Source organism: Arvicanthis niloticus, chromosome 9 (assembly GCF_011762505.2).
Source record: "Arvicanthis niloticus isolate mArvNil1 chromosome 9, mArvNil1.pat.X, whole genome shotgun sequence".
NCBI classification, from domain to species: domain Eukaryota; kingdom Metazoa; phylum Chordata; class Mammalia; order Rodentia; family Muridae; genus Arvicanthis; species Arvicanthis niloticus.
This window is the reverse complement of record NC_047666.1, coordinates 53,578,321-53,596,130: the sequence shown is the minus strand read 5'-3', so window position 1 is coordinate 53,596,130 and position 17,810 is coordinate 53,578,321. Positions and strand designations below refer to the sequence as shown.

General features: G+C 48.7%; 1 protein-coding gene across 1 annotated transcript in view; it reads right to left on the bottom strand.

The window, feature by feature from the left end:
- The window catches only part of Tsen2 (tRNA splicing endonuclease subunit 2), a 62,858-nt gene extending 48,044 nt beyond the window's left edge, over positions 1-14,814 (bottom strand). The window contains exon 1 of the mRNA XM_076940308.1: positions 14,546-14,814. The gene's annotated coding sequence lies outside the window, so the exon portion shown is untranslated. The remainder of the gene's footprint in view (positions 1-14,545) is intronic.
- Between the last annotated feature and the right edge of the window lie 2,996 nt (positions 14,815-17,810).

Here is a 17,810-nt window from a genome sequence, read left to right as displayed (position 1 = left end):
TAGGCCAGAGGGAGCCCCAAGTGACTGCAGTGGCATCCTTTTCTTCTCTCTCTCTCTCTCTCTCTCTCTCTCTCTCTCTCTCTCTCTCTCTCTTTTTCTCTCTTCCCCTCCTTCTCTCCCTCCCTCTCTGGGTCCCTCCCCCTTTCCCTCCCTCCCTCTCTGGCTCTTGTTCAGGCTGCTCTCAAACTGTTGGGCTCAAACCATCCTCCTGCCTCAGCCTCTTCAGCAGCTAGGATGACAGGGGCCTGCTCTAGATGCAGTAGCATTTCATTTACCCTCCTTCTTGTTCTTACCCAGAGTCCCATGTCGCTCAGACTGACTTCACAGTTTTTTCACAGCTGGGGCTGGGCTAGCATTGAATGCCTGCTTTCCCCTCCTGCTCGGATTACAGGTATGCACCTATAGTAACATTTCTGATTCTCAACTCTCCCTCTGAAGAAAGGCTGGATACACAGGAAGGCAGTAGATGCCATTAGCCATGAGGCCTCACCACCAGCCCCTCCCTCTCCTCTTGCTTACCAAGCATCTCTTTGATTTGATTTGGCTTTCTGTGGACTGTGCCTACAGGGAACTTAAGTGTTGGCAGTAGGACATATGTATCCGGTCCCTTTGGCAGTGACATTTCTCACTGTAAATTAGTAAATTGGGAACAGATAGTCCACAGAAGAAGCCATGAAAATGACTAATATGTAACATAAAATTCTTCCTCTCTAGGAGTCAAGGAAACATAAATTCAAACCCAAACCCAGATTGTCACCACTTACTCAGTCAGAGAAGATTTGTTTGTTTGTTTGTTGTTTTGAGACAAGATTCTCTGCATAGCTCTAGCTGTCTGAAACTTGCTCTGTTGACCAAGCTGGCCTTGAACTCACAGAGATCTGCCTGCCTCTGCCTCCTGAATGCTGAGATTAAAGGTGTGCATCACTGCCATCTGGCTTAATTTTAAAAAAAATAAACAAAATAAATAAAAATTAGAAATAAATTAAAAATAAGTCAAAATATTGTGTGTGTGTGTGTGTGTGTGTGTGTGTGTGTGTGGTAGATATGTCACATGAGTGGTGAGTGGTGCAGTGTGGTTGAGGAGGCAGAAGTGGGTGTCAGATCCAACTGGAGCTGGAGTTACAGGCATTTGTGAGTCAGCTGATGTGGATGTTGAAAACCAATGCAGGTTCTCTGGAAAAGCAGTGTGTGCCATTCTCCAGCCCTAAACCTTTAAAAAATTTCTTTTTCTTTTTTGTTTGTTCTTTTTTTTTTTTTTCTTGAGACAAAGTTTCTCTGTGTAGCCTTGGCTGTTTTAGAACTTGCTTTGTTACCAGGCTGGCCTTGAATTCAGAGATCTGCCCATCTCTGCTGGGATTAAAGAAATGTGTCACCACATACAGCCTCAAGACTTTTTTGAAGTCAAAACATATTGTAAGGGGCAAACTCATGGCCAGCCCATGGAGACCTTGCTGCCTGCATGGCCCTGGGACATTGGGTCTCATCATGCAAGTTCTTTTGATTTATTTACTTAGGTATGTTTGCAGTGCTGGGAATGGAGCTCAGGGCCTCCTGCAGGTGTTCTGACCACGAGCTATGGCCCAGTTCCTATCTGTGCAGTTCTTTATGCTTCTACAGGATCAATGGAGACACTGTCATCTACCAGAGAGAATAGCTGAAGGAGGTGTGGACAAGGCTCATAGGGCCAGTTCAGGACTCCAGAACCCACATAAAAGTGATAGCCTGGATGATTGTAATCCCAGCATCCACTACCAAAAGATGGGAGGTAGAGACAGGAGAATGGATGGCAGGCCAGCCAGCCTGGCTTATGCAAGAATGAAGAGACCCTCCCTGCCATAAACCAAGTGAAAAATGAGGATCAATACCTGAAGTTTGTTCTTTGGCCTCTGTAAGTGCATTATGACACACGTATGTCTACATCCCCACACAAGGACGGACACACACACACACACACACACACACACACACACACACTACATGTGCACTGTGGCATACATGTGCCTACACCACCCCACAAGAACATACATACACACACACACACACTCACACTACATGTACACTGTGGTACACATGTGCCTACACACAAACACACACTTCTGTGCATACACAGAATAGCCAGAGGAGCCATTTCCTGGATTTTTCCCAAACGTTTACTGAGCACCTACTGTGTGCAAAGCTTACAAGTCACAAGCAGGAGATGAGGCCACATAGGAGGAAGGGCAGAGACCACTTCCTGGGTGTGGTGGAAAGGAGGATGGAAGATGGGGAGAATGTTCAGGGGCCTTTACCAGCTCCTGTTGGTCCTCAGGCTCAGATGGTACCCAGGAACTGTCTACAGCCATCTTGTTGAGCCTGGGCCCACCTTACAGAAGCTAGTCTAATGGGCCAGGGCCTACTCACAACATTTAAGAAGCACCCCAGGGTTTCAGTAGTTTAGTCTGGTTAAAAAACCAGAAACCAGAAAACTGACAAATTCAGGGCAAGGTGACAGAAAAGACAGGATGTTGGGCCATGCACAGCTGGCCCAAGAGCTGGGGCCACAGAGGGTGGGCACACAGCTTGTAAGACTGCAGCTCCATACCATCTTGCTGGGCACTGGTTCATTTCATAAACTGTTTGATTTAATTAATAAATGGCGTGTATGTGTATTTTGACTGACGCATGTGTGAGTCTGCGTACCACACCCTAGAACTGGAGTCACAGGAGGTTGTGAACTGCCATGTGGGTGATGGGAATGGGTCCTCTGCAAGAGCAGTCGGGGCTCCTCACTGCGGTACCACCTTTCCAGGTACCTGCAATCATTAATTTTTAAATAAACAGAAAATGCTTGTTTATTGTTTTCTAGCTTCTTTCTCCTGCTCCCTCTCCTCTTTCTGAGACTCATAGCCAAGCTCTGAGAAAGTTCAGATGACCTTGAACTTCTGACTTTCCTTCTTCTACTTCCCAAGTTCTGGGATTACAGGCATGTGTCCCATGATTGGTTTATGCAGTACTAGGGACAGAATCCAGGGCTTCGAGCATGCAAGGCAAGTGCTCTACACAGCTGAGCCACACCCTCAAGTGAAAACACATTCCCTGGGTCCTGCTGGAATTCAGGGATTTCCTATCCTGCTTACTGTGTGGATGGGAAGATGATGGATCTAAGATCTGCCGTCAATGTAGCAGGTGCTTTGACTGAAGAACATAGAAGCTGAGTTTCTCAGTGCTGGGTCTCACACCGGTAAAGACAACATTCAAGAGTGTAAATTGGGGACCCTCAGATCTGATTCTACAGGAGCCCGCCATCCATTAGTATTGTGACTTCAGACCAGTGACTTGGTCCCTCTGAGCCCCATCAGTTTCCTTGTCCCTACCCTATTTGGCTTGGAAGGACAAGTGGGTGATGGTAATAAAGGCTCACCTCATAGAACCTGGACTGTTAAACCCTCTGTGACTGTTAGCATGGGCTTCTTCTACCCAGCCAGGCATGTCCCCTCCCACAACCCCTCCATTTTCCCCTGGAGCTTTCCCCTACGGCACCCCTGCTGCGTGGTATCACTAGTAGTGTGTGTCTGACTGAGGCCCCATGTCCCAGTCTGCAGCTGCTTGGAGGACATGCTGAGAAGCAACAGGAGCCCTCTTCCCTCTATAGGGAAGCTCCTAAGGGTGAGGGTAGCACTGAGGTTGCTTGCTTGTGGGGCTACCAGAACCCTGCTCCCCTACTTCTAGTGGGCTACATCTCTCTAGTCCCAGAAAGCCCACTTTGCCAGATTCCTTGGTAGTTCCCTCTACTGGGTAAACTTTGAAGGAGGAGAGTCCATGGACATCTCAGGGACTCTTGCTCTAGGAAGTGCTGAGGTGGGTGGCTAAAGGACCAGGTGAGTGGGGGGCAGGGGTGAGGCTGGGCTGGTGAGATGATAACCGGTTGGCTAGGTGACTCATTTGTACCAACAGGCTGGTGAGACATAGAGAAACCCCGGTACAGGAAGATGAGGCAGGATAAAAAACCTGGGGGTTCTTTGAAACAGTAAACTTGCCTCAGAGTTGGGCCCCTGGCTGCTACTAGAAGAACTCAAAGGCTGCTGTGACCTCGGGCACAGGGCCTGCCTGCTGGAGCTTTATCTGACTCATCTGACAGATGGGGTTAGGAGCTCCCCCCACCGGTCCTTGGGGTGGGTGTGAGACCCCTTTTGTAGCCTTCATGGCACTTGCACAAGACCTGTCTGTGCGCATCCTTTTGAGACCTTTAAATCTTGTGTTACATCAAAGTACTGAATGAGGTGCACATGCTCTAGTGATGGACAGTTCACTGTGCTTAGGGAACAACCACATGGAAAAATACCTCTCTGTGTGTATTCAGTACAGACTCCATCTTTGGCCCTGAAACACTTCAAGTCATTTTGGATGGAGAGACTGCAGATGAGGAAGGTAGTGAGCTACCTCGTTGGCTCACTCTGAAGACACAGGGTCAGAATGTGAGCAGTATGCACAGGGCCTGGCCTCTGGGCCTTCTGTTAGGCTCACTCTGGCTCATAAGCATCTCCAAGGCTGCTTCCCCCCCGCCACCCCCCCGCCCTTTTCTTCCTGAGAGCTGTGGAAGATTGGGGGGGGGGCGGGGTACAAGAAGGCAGAATCAGCCTGGAGCTGTCCTGGTCTCAATATTAGAAAAGTGTGCCACCGCTGCACTGGCACAGAGGAATTAGCAAATCTATTTTTGAAAATTTAACCAGATCCTCTGTTCCATTATGACTTCATTTAGACTTTTAAAAAAATATATAGCTTTCTGTTTGTTTGCTTCCAGGCTGTGATATAGACAAAATGAATAGCAACCCGCATTAACCGCAGGCTGATCAACCCCCGTGGAATGTTTGCTGAAGAGCAAGGCAGCGGAGGAGGCCGGCCCACAGAGAAGCTCTATCGCCAGCCATCAGCAAAGACCAGACCTGAAGGAGACTGGGAGACATGACTGGCAGTTCAGAGACCTTGAGAGCTTTTTAGGTGCCTCCAGGCTGCTCATGCTAAGTCAGGAGAGCCAGTCATGTGTGTGTGTGTGTGTGTGTGTGTGTGTGTACAGCTCTTGGCAGTACTCTATAAATTCCTACCACATCCATGACCTTGGCACTAATGTGAAGCTCCTTTGTGGACAAATTATGTGAACTTGAACAAGGAGTTTATATTATCAAATGGCCTGCATAGAGCTGTAAGAGGGAGCCCAGATGAATGTTTCTTGAATGGACAAATGCTTTTGTGTAAGTAGGAGGTGGATTAGGTTCTGGAACTGTCCCATCCCTCTCCATCTTCTTCACTCTTCTCCCTTCTCCTCTGCTTTCTTTGTGGTACTGGAGGTGGATCCTGGCACTTTACGTGTTAGGCATGTGTCCCACCACTAAGCTGTATCCCAGCCTTTAATGGAATTTTCTGAAATAAGGAAGTCCAGGAAATATTTCAAATAGTCAACAGAACCTAAGATTTGTCCATATTGACAATTCCCAATACACCAACCAATCAACAACAAATTAACCAAACAGCTGAACCACCAAGTGGCCAACCAACAACTCAACCAACCAGTTGAACCACCAAGCAATCAGCCAACCATCTAAACCACCAACTAACTGATCAGTTGGCCCATAAACCAAATAGCCAACCAACCGTACAGTCAACCAACCAACCAAACAAACAACTAGACAATCAACCAAGTAAATAATTAATGGGATAACCATCAATCAACTGCCAATAAATCAGTGGGCTGAACAACTGAACCAACTGATCAACCAACCAATGGAGAAACTAAACAACTGAGCCACCAATCAACAAACTAGCTAACCAATAAACTAACCAGCCAACCAACCAACTAACCAGCCAACCCACCAATCAACTGAACAACCAACCAACCAACCTAGCATGCAATCAACTAAGTAACCAATAACCAAGAAGTAAAACTACTAATTGAAATATTCATTGGGTTGAAAAGAAATCCCCCTTTTCTGTGTTTCTGCCCTTTGTCTCTCCTCAGCTCTAGTAGTGTTGCCCATTCTTCAGACAACCTCTTTGCTGGGCCATTCCACCACTACCTGTTTCCATGCCTCTAGATATTGTTGTACAGGGCACCTCTGTCCCTTGCACCACTGGTCACAGGCTCCTCACCTGTAGCCAGTGTACAAACAACAGGACTAGTAAGTCACATGATAAAGGGCCCAATCCTTACTATATGACTCTTGAACTGTGGCGCTCTCGCACTACCCTCCCCCCCCCCCCATCTCCCACTTCTCCATGTGGAGAGTGCCCACCTGGGTCCTGACAGACAGTAAATTCCTTGGCTTCTTTGCTCTGAGTTCCATCCTTGCCACTACATTACCCTATTACGTTTGAGACCAGTCTGGACACTATTAGATCCTCTCTCTCTCACACACAAACAAATGTACAAACAAAACCAAACCCCAAACAAGCAACAAAGCAAAGGCCATGCCTGCGGGTTGCTGGGTATCAGCAGTAGAAAGTCAAGTGCACTTGGGTTGGGAAGGGAAGCAGCCTGGGGAGGGTTACTATGCTGCTATAGGCTGGGTGCTTTGTTTTTACCTGCCCGAACCTCTTGGCCACTTGTCTTTGGTTTCCTTTAATTAGTCTTCCTACTTGCCACTACATGTCACAATCCTTAGGAAGTCTCCCAGACACTGCCTGGACCCACCGTGGTTCCCAGAAGCTACCGCTCAGGCTTCAGGTGCCTCTTTCTTCCCTCCCACCTGACCTGGGCTGCAAAGGAAACTCCATTAGCTGTGCGCTGACTTCACCGTCCCCCAAGTTCCCGTTACTAAATAAGTATATTATTTACAAAATGTCACTATCACTGAGAAAATATCTCCCCAGGAAGAATTAAATAGTGACACATTAAAACCTTTTAAAATGCAGGTATGCATCAGTGGACCACACAGGCCTGGTGGACAAACAAGTTGGTGGGGCTTCCAGGAAACGTGAACTCTACTGAAAGACAGGGTGCTGACACTGGGACAGCCTACACGGTTGCTGTTGGAGGAAGGAAAGCGCCTAAGGCGGTAAGGGTGTTCTGGAAGTCTAGAGTGGGTAGCTGAGACCGTAAAGTGTTTGTGTGGAAGAGGACCCGATTTCAACCTCCAGAACCCACGTTTAAAAACAAAGCAGCTAGGTAGGCATTGTGGTATAGGTTTGTAATCTCAGTGTCTGGGAAGGCAGAGACAGGCAGATCTCTGGGGCTCTCTGGCTAGTCAGTAGGCCTGGCCTACTCTAGCTCTAGGCCAGTGAGAGATGATGTTAAAAAAGAAAGGAAGGAAGGAAGGAAGGAAGAAAGAAAGAAAGAAAGAAAGAAAGAAGAGAAAAGAAAAGAAAAGAAAAGAAAAGAAAAGAAAAGAAAAGAAAAGAAAAGGTGATCGGGTGTGCTGGTGCGTGACCCTAGCACATTAGAAGCAAAGGAAGGCAGATCTCTGTGAGTTCAAGGACAGCATCCTGGTCTTTTACATTGAAAATTCCAGGAGAAGAAAAGGAAGAATGGGGGGGGGGGGATGGGGTGGAGAGGTGGCCTGTATGACCTATACAGTCTCCCCTAACCCTAGAAAGTCAGGTGCTGTCTTATTCTTACAGACGGGGAGGCAGGGGTGCAGGATTGGCATGGCCTCCAGCGAGCTGGACCCGGATAAGATGTAGCCCAGCAGGAGCCCTGTCACCCCTCACCTCTGCCCAGCTGTGTACAGCTGTTTCCCCGTCTCCACATGCCTGCCTCCCTGGGGTTTTGAAGAAAATCCCAGCCTCAGAGTAGCATTTGGTACTAAAGAAGGTATGAAGACGAAAGCAGGAGAGCCTTGGTCTTGGCCACTTCCTGTAGGTGAAGAGGTCAGGAGGAGGGCAGGCCCCAGGCTGCAAACACACCCTCCGGGCCCCTCTCCCTCCAGTGAGTAACTGCTTGCTAGGCTAACCTGCTGCAGGCTGGGATCCTGGTGCGAGAGCAGCTGCAGGCTCTATCCTGTTACGTCCAGTTCAGTAGAAGAAAGCATAGGAGACAGAATGATGGACAGGGTATGTGTGGAAGCACTGAGAAGAGAGGAACTTTTCGGACAATAGTTTACGTCTGTCTTTCTAGAAAGGGGACATTTGAGTTGGGCCCTGTGGGTGTAAATGCAAGTTCATTGGAGTATTACAGAAAGAATAATTTACCAACGAGACGAGCATGAGGCACCAGGGCATAAACCATGCTAGGGTTAGGAACCTGCACGTGCTTGAAAACAAGTCTGTAGCATGCTGGCAGGAAGCTGGAACACTCAGTAGAGACCAGGAGTCAAGGAAACTTGAGGGCTGAATTTAGGAGTCTGGGCTAGTACTTGGGAGTGCTGAGGCAGGGGAATGGTCTGCTCAGAACACGGTCCTGAGAGGCACCGTGGCCTCCACATGGGGGGACTGGTGGAGAGAGCAAAGCTGGGTGTTATCACATAAAGCCCAACCAGTGCTAGGCATGGCCAGGGATGTGTGACACTCCACGTGACAGGCACTGAGGACTGGAAGGTACCTGGTTGCACTTTCAAGGGACACTAAGTTACCAGCTGTCTTCCCAGTGATACCTGGTTTCCTTTAGAAACCAGGAGAGACACTGACCCTTCCTCCTTCTCAGTCGTTCAAATTCTAGGACAGAAAATGGCCACTGCTCAGCTGGCAGTGTGTGTGTGTGTGTGTGTGTGTGTGTGTGTGTGTGTGCCAGTGTCCTAAGCCTGATTGACAACCTATTTCCTATAGCTGTGCCACACCCTGGGTGGCTGGCAGGCGAGGGCTGCTGCATGAAGTCAAGGCAGAGAAAGGACCTAGCCCAGACTCCCTAGATGAAGACAGGGTAGTCACTACACTCCTAGGCTGTGCTCCATGCTGTTCTCACAAAGGGTGAGGAAGGAATGCACCATGCCACGTGGTGATCTTTATTCAGGTTCTGCAGACGAGGAAACCCACGGTCCTGCGTAACTGAGTTTGTTGGGCACTTCAGTTCCGTGCTATGCTGCCTCCCAAATCTGAAAATAGACTTGGATCAAGGCCACAGCAGGCCCCACTCTGCCAAAAAGGACAGATGAAGACACAGGCCCCTGGAGAGGGCCGTGTTTCTCTCCTGAACAGGGCAAATGGCTTGCAAAACTCCACGGTCTGAAGATGGGCTTTTGCAATAGAGCTGTTGAGACAAGGCACGGAGACCACAAGGCTCTGGGACTTGTTCTTTAAAAAAAAATAAATTTTCCCTCTTTTGACAAATAATACAGGGCCCCAGCCAACCTCTAGGCAGTCAGGGGAAGTTGCCCCCCACCCCCAGCAGTACCTACTTCCTTCTGGCTGAGAAGAGAGGCTCAGGCCTGCACCCTGAGCTGGCCCAGGTACTCCAGTTGTTTTATGGATGGGTCTGTCATGAGTCAATATGATGATGTTTCCTGTAAGAACTTTATTTCCCTGTATTGTTTGTGGAGTCTGTGTGTTTGAGCACGTACTCCAGATTGACTCGCAGTGTGCCAGGCCGGTGGACAGACACTACTGAGGGTGGAAACTGGTTCTGGGGAGGCCAGGCAGGGGTTGTCCCCATCCTTTAGGTGGCAGAGAGAGGATGGTGACTCAGTCTCGGCCTCATCTATAGCCCATGGAGGGCTGGCTTGCTGGTTGAAGGCCCTTAGTCTGTCTTCTCCAGATGTCAAGACCTCATAGGGCCCTTGGTACCATGATTCCTGATTCCACCTAGAATGTTCCTTCTCAGTCTACCTAGAGGGCTGTCCCTCTCAGTCTTTGACATTTGTAGCTGAAGAAGTCTGGAGAGGTGACATAGTTGTCTGAGAAAACTTGTAGAGGCTAGATCAGGGTCTTTGGAGCTAGCAAGTCTTGGATTCAAATTCTAATTCTGTCACTTGTCAGTAGGTAAGTAACCTCAGCCTCAGTTGCTTCAACCATCAGATGGGTCAATAATGTGAGTAACTGATCAGAAAACAAGTGTGTAGCATGCACCAAGGAGACATCTGTTGACTTTCTCCGTTCCCACTTACTCTTTTTAAAAACAGGGTTTCTTTATACCCCCTTGGCTGTCATGGGACTACTAGCTCTGTAGACCAGGCTGACACAAACTCACAGAAATCTGCCCGCCTTTGCCTCCCGAATGCTGGGATTAAAGACATGCACTACCTCTGCCCAGCTCTTATTTACTTTCAATAAAAGTTGGAGCTGGGGTTTATAGGAAAGTCCTGTTAGTGTGCCTGTCTCAGACTGTCTCATTGGAGACCTCTTCATCAAAGCCACAGGGCTCCTAAAGGTTCTAGGACAGAGGAAATGGTCCCAGTGCTGATATGACTGTTGGTATCAGGTCAGTGACTTAGCCAAGAGGTTTAAAGGGAAAAAGAAGAAATTCCATCATCCAGTTCTTGGTTTCCCAGCCTGTGCGTAGTTCTGTCTGCCTCCTGCACCTACTATGACCCCAGGCAATGTCCCACGCTTGGGGCCCCGAGCTTATCTGGCTTTGTGAAACCCCCGCTCTCAGATGCTCTAATCTTTTGTCACTATGGAACTTTCCAGTGGGCAGAGGACTCGAGTAATTTTGATCTGCCAGCATTTCTCTCCTTTACTTACAAAATCAGAACCCATGTTTGACTCTGAGGTCTATTCCTCAGCCTTGTCATTAGGTGTGGTCCTCATAGGACTGTATGTACAGACACCCAATGATTGTTAGTCAAGGGAGGGTCTCTGGCCCAAGCGAAGCCTGTCAGAGGCTCTTTTGGAATCCAGATTTCAAGGGGGATAGTGCAAGGCTGCCAGGTGCTTAGGGTCTTGTAACCCTGTAGGGCTACTTACTCAAAGAAATGAACCAGGGAGGCCTGGGGATACAGTTCAATGGGTCAAAGGCAGAGCGCTTGCCTAGTATGCATGAGGCCCTGAGTTTGATTCCCTATATGACTGAAAAGATGAAGAAAAGAAAAAAGAAACAAGTGAGGGGTCTCTCCCAGACTTGGGTGCTGCCCTTGGTCCCTCCTCCACATGCCCTTGGGTCTCCTCTTGTCACCTTCCCAGAGAGTTGTGCCTTTGACTCAGCTGGCGTTTGGAGTAACATCCAATGTACACATACTTGCAAATGTCCTCTCTGCATGTCTCAGGGGATGTACTAAGCCATTCACTCACTCATTCATTCATTCATTCACTCACTGCTTCCTACAGTCAATTCCTCATTCTTGCACACCTGTTGGGGGACCTCTAGTGTAGTGTTGATTCAGTGGAGGATTAGTTGTAAATACACCCCCCACCCCCAAACAGGCCCAGGTCTAACACAGCCCTGCAAAGATTTGCAGGGAGGGCTGGCGAGTGGTTCAGTGCTTAAGCTCACTGTCTGCTCTTGTGGAAGACCTGGGTTTGGTTCCCACCACCCACATCTGACAGCTTATAACTACCTGCAACTCTGGCTGTAGGGGACCTGACATCCTCTTCTGGCCTTTGTGACACACACACACACACACACACACACACACACACACACACACACTTAAATAAAAACAACAACAACAAAAACGTTTTAGAACAGTGCACGGGACCTCTTCCTTTGGTCATTCTCTGTTCTGACAAGGGCTCGAGAGCCTCCTCCACACTCCTGGGGCTGTGAGGGAGTTGGGTAGATGGCACAGAGGCGCGAAGGGAGGTGTGGACAGGATCTCAGCACCCTGGGGGTGCTGATTGTGAGGTTGTCTATCTCGAAGCCACTCAGTTTCCCAGGATCCCTGGAGCACAGGGTCTGAATACTAGTGTTTCACAGAACATTCTTTCTGTTCTTTATAGCCTTATTGAGGTATAATTTACAGACCATAAAGTTCCCTCGTTGTAAGTGTATGGTCTATTAGAAAACACAAAATTGCACAACCGCCACCACAGTCGCGTCTTCGAAGCTGTCCTCAGCCGGCAGAGCTTCCTCCTGCCTGTCTGCAGCCAACTTTAGCTTGAAGTGTTCTGGTGTTTAAGAAGTGAAGGCCGAGCCCAACTGTGGTGGCGAATACCTTTAACCACAGCACTCAGGAGGCAGAGGCAGGCAGGTCTCTTAAGTTTGAAGCCAGCCTGGTCTACAGATGGAGTTCCAGGTCATCCAGGAGTACACAGAGACCTTTTGTATAAGGGGCGGGGGTGGGGAGGTGGGGGGGAAGGATCTGCCCTCACTGAGAAAGCATGGGTTCAGTGTGAACAAGGCCCTAGGCCCCACCCCAGCAAATAAAACCAAAAGGAATAATCAAAATGATTTGTTTAAGGCCACCCACTCTACAGACAGGAAAACTGAGTTCTAGGGAGGAGAAATGGCCACCTTGACAGCAGAGAGTCCATAGCACAGTTGACACCAACATCACCACAGCCTGATTCTACAGCCCAGAGTACTTTTCTCTCAGGGGAGGCAGGGCTTCACCCTGACCAAGCTGCGTGGCCATGGGCAAGCTGCTTCATCACCCCGGGTCTGCCTCAGTTTCTTTGAGGGTAGGTGTTGGGAAGCAGGGTGCCCACTGCAGGGGAGAATGTGTGGATTCCCTAAAGATCACCCTTGGGAATCAGAGCCTTGTGCAGCTCTGATTAACTGCCCAGGAAGGTTGGCTAATAACTGTCATTTCACCACAACCCTGTCCAGATTTGTCCTCAGAAACTTGGAAGTGAAAAAGTAGCAATTAAAGAAACCCAGCCCAGGCCCCAGATGGAAATGTGGGTACAGAGGCAGCTTTCTAAGAATGTGATGCAACGCCCCACCCTGGGGCCTCATCGCCCTATTCTGTGGATGGAGCAACTGCCGGGAGCTTGCTTAAGGCGCCTGCCATGGCTGGCTGCTCCCTAGTCCCTGGCCCCTGCATTTCCCAAGAGCCCACAACACACACAGCAGCATCTCCTTAGCAACCTGGGAGCTGCTTCCCCTCCTGCCCAGACAGGCAGTGGTGTGGTGGGATGGAAGCTGCCCTCCCACTTGGCATCAACACACTTGATGAGACCACACACCCAGAAAGGAAGGAAGGGAGTTACTACGATGCCACCTGCCTGTGCGGTGACTCTGCCATTCTGTCCAAAGGAGCTTATTCATATGGCTGCCCTGACTCCTGACTAGAAAGTAAAATTCAGCAAAGGTGGTATACTTACTGTGGAAGGGGTTCCCCCAAACACTCTCCTTCTTGTGCTGGGAGGTCAGAAGTAGGACTGTCTGGAGAACAGTGCTCCCAGGAAGCTAAGTGACTTAAACACGCACAAAAAACGTCCTAGAGTTCTGCTTCCATGCTCAGCCAACAAAGTGCTAGGTAGTTTGCTAGGTTGTCATCATGAGTAGAGAAGCTGCTTCCTTGGTGCCTTTGGAACTCAGGGCATTGAGAATGTATAGATAAAGTCACTGTCCCCCCAAGAGGGTCTTGGCCTAGGGGTCAGGACATTGTCCTGTGGTAACTGAGGTTTGCTTTTGCTGAGGATGTGAATCAAAGTGACATGGGGACACTGAGGACAATTCTGGCCTTGGAGTATGAATGGGGTACAGAGAGCTGGGCCGGGCTTTGTATAGCTGGAGGTTGGGGACAGGAAGTGAGATGAGAGGCAGCTGAAGTTAGGTGGTGAGGGTCTTGACATGTGGGCCATTTTCATGTTATCATAGACTTAGGAGCCACGAAGGTGCTTCAGTGAGGTGGCAACTTAAGGAGTAAAGGCCACGCTGACATTAGACGTTAGATGGAAGAGGAGGGGAGACCACAAATCAGGAGGGGAAGGTGTGTGTGATTTTAAAGATGACTTGATCAAAATCCTGCTTTCATGGGGGGAAATGCCTGGTTGTCCATGTCAGGTGGTAACATGGGGGAAGGGGCAGAATTTCAGGCTAGAGGGTCCTAGGCCTTTGTCTCTTATGCCCAAGCTCAGGCTGCCCTGCTGTCATCTGGGCATCCGTACACTGTAACTATAGAAAAGCAGATCACACCCTTGCCCGGCTTCCCCACTATCCTGCTAGAGTCAAAGACACCAGGTTCACCCTTGCTGCCTGGCTCAGTTGGTGCATCCTGGCAGGGACTTCCACACTGTCCTTGGGGAGGTGGGATGTTGAGGTAGACACCCACTGCTTGGCTGTTTGATGGAGAACAGCTTCTGCTCAGTCAGGGACGATAAGACAGGCACAGACTTAAATGAACGGCGGGTCAATGCTCTCTGTTGTAATTTGGTTTCAGTTGCTCAACAGAATACTCGAAGTTGGGTTGCTTATGAAGAACAGAAGGTTCTGAAGGCTGGAAGAGGCAGGATCTAGGGGATGAACTAGACAAGGGTCTGTCCTATTCCTAACATGTTGGAGCATATCACTTGGGAAGGGAGAGAGGTAGGAGTGGGAAGAGGAGGAGAGAAAGAAAGGGCTTAGGGGCAAACTGATTTTTCTATAGTAAAAAAAAAAAAAAAAAACTATAATAAACTCAATACTTCCCTCCTATAATACATCCCTCCTATAATAAACTCAATACTTCTGTTGAGGTAGAGCCCTCACGACCTAAATCACCTCTAAAGGCTCCTGTCGTGTGAACTGTCTCGGCTGAGACATGAGCAAACATCTACTCACCCCAGACAGCGCACTGATGACAGACTAAAGCAATGGCTCCATTCAAGTCCAGCTTGGCAAACCAATGAGCTCACTGGCTTTGGTTACAGAATACAGACGAGAGAGTCACTTGCAGGAGTGTAGGTGACCCCCAAGCAGGTGTATCACTGTGAAGTCCCACCACAGCATAGCTGACAACTTCCCTCTAGTTGCATAGATGGAGCATGTGCCCCCATGAGCTAACCTTCCACCTTGATGTACTCTAGCACGTCCTGGGATTGGAGTCTCACCACCCTGTCCTTCTATGCTGTATGACAACAAGCTTGATATTTTGAAGGTACCAAGTAGTTACAGTTGCTCTGCTGAAGATGTCGGTGGCTATTTCATTTCATATCAGCCTCATGTTGACACGCCACTGCCCTGGGATAGAGTGTGCAATGCAGGGACCCTTGGGGACACATTCATACCACAAGTCCCAGTCCCGTGCAGACAGCAGCAGGCCAAGTTCCCCTCTGGGGACCCTAAGATCCTTTATCCTGTAACCTAAGGTTTCAAAAGAGTTGAGCGAGGCCACTGGAAAGGATGACCATGGCTGGTAACTGAGAAAGGATGGAGAAAATGGAGGAGAGAATTTTAAAGCTGGTGGACATCTCTTGTTCAAGATATGCAGATGTTCTTGCCGAGAGTGTGAAGTGTGTGGGGGCACATTCATTTCTGACTTTTTTTTTTTTTTTTTAAAAATAAAATAGTATTAGGGATTGAACCTAGGGCCTCGTGCACACTGGGTAGGTTTTCTATCACTCCTGTAAATCCCCTCATGTGTGTGCGTGTACATGTATGTGAGTATTTGTCTATGTATGTGCACATGCATGTAGGTTGATGTTAGTTGTCTTAATCCACACCTCCTATGTGAGGCAGGATCTTCCAATGAACCCAGAGCTCACTATGTCTGCTAGTCTGACGAGCCGTCTTGCTCTGGGAATTCCGAGGATGGGGCTCACAAACACCCACTCATGTTTCCCATGGGCTCTGAGCATCTAAATTTGTTCTTCCCACTTCTGCAGCAAGCATTTCACGCTGAGCTGTCTCTTAGCTAGAAATTGAAATATTCCTGCCTTTGGCCCCTCAGTCTGGTCTATACCACCGAGCCTGGCAATTTCTGATTTGTTCTCATAATGTAAAAATCCCAAGAAAGTGGGAGAATTCCCCCAAGGGGAGAATTCCCAGCGTCACCTCTGCTTCTGTGGCAACAGAGGTGGGTTGCTCTAGGCGAGGCAGCTTGGGGATGGAAGGCACAGAAAGAAAGAATGGGCTTGTCCTGAAAGTCACTGAGCTGCTGATGGAATCACAAACCTGGGGTAGACATTGGGGTCATAGACTTGGGGCCCCTGGAAAAGACCTGTTCCCACACAGGTGTGACCCTCAGGGATCGAACTCTGCCACTGAGCGACCAATGGGAACTGTGGCTAAGTGCCACAGAGGAAGGGTCTCAAGAGACCCTCCTTTATTTTCCTGTTGCCTACCTGATCTAGAAGGAACACACACACACACACACACACACACACACACACACACACTCATCTGTGTGCACAAATATATTGCTCAGTTTTCGACTCTGCAGTTCTGTGGTTAGACAGACAGAACTGAGTGGAGGACTCATTTGAAACCAGCCACAGCAGTGTGCACTTGACCTTGCCCCAGTGTGTACTATGTCCAAAATAAGCAGGAATCATCATCATTATTATTATTTGTATTTCTTACTATTCTTATCATTCTTATTCTTATCATTATTATTATTTTGAGACAGAGTTTGTCTATGTGGCCCAGCCTGGCACTGAACTTACAGAACTCTTCCTGCTTCTCCTACCCCAGTACTGAGATTACAGGTGTGTGCCACCATGCCTGGCTGATATTATTCTTAACATAAAAACTGTTGAGTTGGATGTGGTGGTCCCCACTTGTAATTCCGGCACTTGGGAGATGGAAGCAGAATTCAAGGTCATCTTTGGCTGCAAGGCAAGTTTGAGGCTAGCCTGGTCTACATGAGACTGTCTTAAAAACAAAACAAAACAAAACAAAACAGAAATCCAACAGTACAACTAAAGCATTTTAAGAGGCTGGAGCAAGGTTCCAAGCAAACTCTTGGTTAAGATTATGTTTGTGTGTCTACTTAGAAAGGACTAAGTTGGGGGTGTTTTCATGCAGATACCATCCCTGGGTGGTCAGGCTTCCACCAAGCCCTGCCCCTCATTTCTACTTTTCCTTCCCTCATTTTGGAATGAACAGCTGCATTGCATTCATTTGCTCTCTCTCAACTTTTTCTTTTCTGTGTTAAGATGAATTGTGAAGAAAAGGGACAAGAACATTCTCCTAAAGGAGGCTTGAGAAGACACTTGCTCTCTTACCCGGACAACCCATGCCAAAAGAGGGACTCCAGAACTAAGCAAAGGCCCGGAGGTAACAGAATCATGCTGAAGCCAGTTCCAACAGGCATCCATATTTGCCATTGTGGACATGTGCATCACACTTTGGAAATCTGTCTACCCACAAGGGGTGTAGCTCTGAGGTCTCGGTTCCTGGATGGGGGTGTCTCAGGACCCTCTCTATTTTACAGGTATCATTGCATCTCTGCCATGCTAGGCTGTGGGACACAGAGATGACTGTGATACATTGATAGACAGTATGCAATGAGTTTCTCCAAACCGCTCTGGGTTGGAGTCCTAGTTCCATCTCTTCCTTGCAATATAGACTTCAGCTTGTTACATCGCTTCCCTCAGTAGGGGTATGGAGACATGGTCACCTCTGCAGACACTTCACCAGCCTCAGATGGGGTCTTGCACAGGCAGGCCCTGCCCCTCCCCCATGGATTATGGCAGGCAGAGATGCTCCATAGAGGCCAAGCTCTATGTCCTCCTTGGACCTCTTAAAACAGTTTTACCTAGAGAGACAAGACAGACCCCTTCAGAAGGGTATTTGCTCATTATCACAGAAAGGTAATAAAGATGACTCTAACTCTGTCTGGATTCTCAGAGCTGAGCAGCACAGCATTCCAGTCACCTGAGAGGAAGGGATTGGCCCTCCTACTGTACAACAAAGGATGCGGAGGGGCAAAGAGACTGTGGCTTCTGCCCAAGGCCATACAGCTAGAATGTGGCGAGGTCTGGCTTTCCTTGGCCATAAGCCTAGATTCTCCTCCAGCGCTATTTGTCCAGCACAGGTGAGTCCAGGATCCTGGGGGGGGGGGGGGGCGGACACAGACTTGAGAACATGGTTATGGGAGACAGTA